The 2,233-nt window shown below is 40.7% G+C and overlaps 1 pseudogene; it reads left to right on the top strand.

Annotated features, from left to right (window-relative positions):
• Window positions 1–758: 758 nt before the first annotated feature.
• LOC103208049 lies at window positions 759–1,713 on the top strand (annotated as a pseudogene).
• Window positions 1,714–2,233: the final 520 nt, after the last annotated feature.

Genomic DNA, 2,233 nt, shown 5'->3' with positions numbered 1-2,233 from the left:
AATGAAGAAATAGAAGATTTTCCCTATTTCAGCAGTCTGAAACTCACCAAACATTCAATCAAGATGTATTGATTATTACTGGTGATTGGAATGTGAAAGTTGAAAACAAGAAGAATCACCAGTAATTGGAAAATATGACCTTGGTGATAGAAATGATGTCATTGGTCACGTGATAGAATTTTGGAAGACCAATGACTTATTCATTGCATATTCCTTTTTTTTCAACAACATAAAATGATGGTTATACATGTGGAACTCACCATTTGGAATACACAGGGATTTGACTACATCTGTGGAAAGAGGCAATGGAGAAGCTCAATATCGTCAGCCAAAACAAGACCAGGAGCTGAATAGAACACAGGCTCATATGAAAATTCAATTTAAAGCCAAAAACAATCAAAACAAGTGCTCAAGAGTCAAAATATAACCTTGATTATATCCCACCTGAATTTAGAGACCATCAAATGAATAGATTTGACCTGTTGAACACCAATGACCAAAATCAGATGGCATCAAGAATATCATACATGAAGAAATCAAAAGGTCATTAAAAAGACAGGAAAGGAATAAAAGACCAAAATGGATGTCAAAAGAGACTCTGAACCTTGCTCTTGAATGGAGAGTAGCTAAAGCAAATGGAAGAGATTTTTTTTTTTTTTTTCTTCAGGGCCACAGCACAAGCAGCTGTGCTGCTGGTGTCTTTGAGCAATACAGTACTATCATTGCTGCTGCAGTGACCCCTTCTCCCCACCACTGCTATGATTGAGCAAATGACCCTGTGTGCCACCATCAAGGGCCACAATGGCTGAGTGACCCTGATAGCTACCACTCTGCAGTTCCCGGATGTGATATTGTCTGCCTCAGGAGATAAGACCACCATCATGTGGGAGCAGACCAGGGATGAGACCAACTATGGCATCCCTGAGGCATGCTTTGCATGGTTACTCCCACTTTGTTAGCAATGTAGTCATCTCCTCTGATGGCCACTTTGCCCTCTTGGGCTCTTGGGAGAGAACACTGCACCTCGGGGATCTGACAACAGGCACCACCATACACCAATTTATAGGCCATACCAATAATAATGTGCTGAGTGTGACCTTCTCTGACAACTGGCAGATTATCTCTGGGTCCTAATATAAGAGCATCAACCTGTGAAATACTCTGGGTGTCTGTAAATTCATAATCCAGGATGAGAGCCACTCTGAATGGGTATCTAGTTTCCAGTTCTCTCCCAACAGCAGCAACCCCATCATCACCTCCTGTGGCTGGGACAAGTTGGTCAAGGTATGGAACATGGCTACTTGCAAGCTGAAAAACAATCATATAGAACCACACAGGCTACCCAAACACTGCAATTGTCTCTCCAGATGGATCCCTCTGTGCTTTTGATGCAAGGATGGCCAGGTCATATTATGGGATCTCAACAAAGGCAAATACCTCTATACTCTAGGTGGTGGGAACATTATTGATGCCCTGTGCTTCAGCCCCAACTACTATTGGTTCTGTGCTCTCACAGGCCCCAGAATCAAGATCTGAGATTTGGAGGGCAAGATCATTCCAGATAAACTGAAGCAAGAAGTTATCAGCACCAGTAGCAAAGCCAAGCCACCTCAGTACACCTCTCTGGCCTGGTCTGCTGATGAACAGACTCTGTTTGCTGACTACACAGATAATCTGCTGTGAGTGTGGCAGGTGACCATAGGTACTTGGTAGAAATGAATGACAGAGCTTTAGAAATGAAAACACTGACTTTCTGACTTGTAAATAAGTTAATTTAAAAAAAGAGAGAAAAAAATGGAAGAAATGACAAGGTAAAAGAGCTGAACAGAAGATTAAAAAGAGCAGGTCAGAAAAAACAAAGCCAATTATTATAATGAAATGTGAAAAAGCTTGGTGTTAAAAAAACAAAAGGAAAGAACATGCTCAGCATTTCTCAAGCTGCAAGAACTGAAGAAAAATTCAAACCTCAAGTCACAATATTGAAAGATTCTATGGGCAAAATATTGAATGATGCAGGAAACATCAAAAGAAGATTGAAGCAATACACAGTCACTCTACAAAACAGAATTGGTCAATGTACATCTATGTCAGGAGGGGACATATGATCAAGAACCAAGCATATTCAAGGAAGAAGCCAAAGCTGCACTGAAGGAAATAGTGAAAAACAAGATACCAGGAATTGTTGGAATATCCATCAAGATGTTTCAAAAATGGTTGTCATGCTGGAGACATT

Source organism: Orycteropus afer, unplaced genomic scaffold (genome assembly GCF_000298275.1).
Source record: "Orycteropus afer afer isolate SDZICR_OR568_19922 unplaced genomic scaffold, OryAfe1.0 scaffold00406, whole genome shotgun sequence".
In the NCBI taxonomy this organism is placed as follows: Eukaryota; Metazoa; Chordata; class Mammalia; order Tubulidentata; family Orycteropodidae; genus Orycteropus; species Orycteropus afer.
This window is presented reverse-complemented; position numbering and strand designations above follow the sequence as displayed.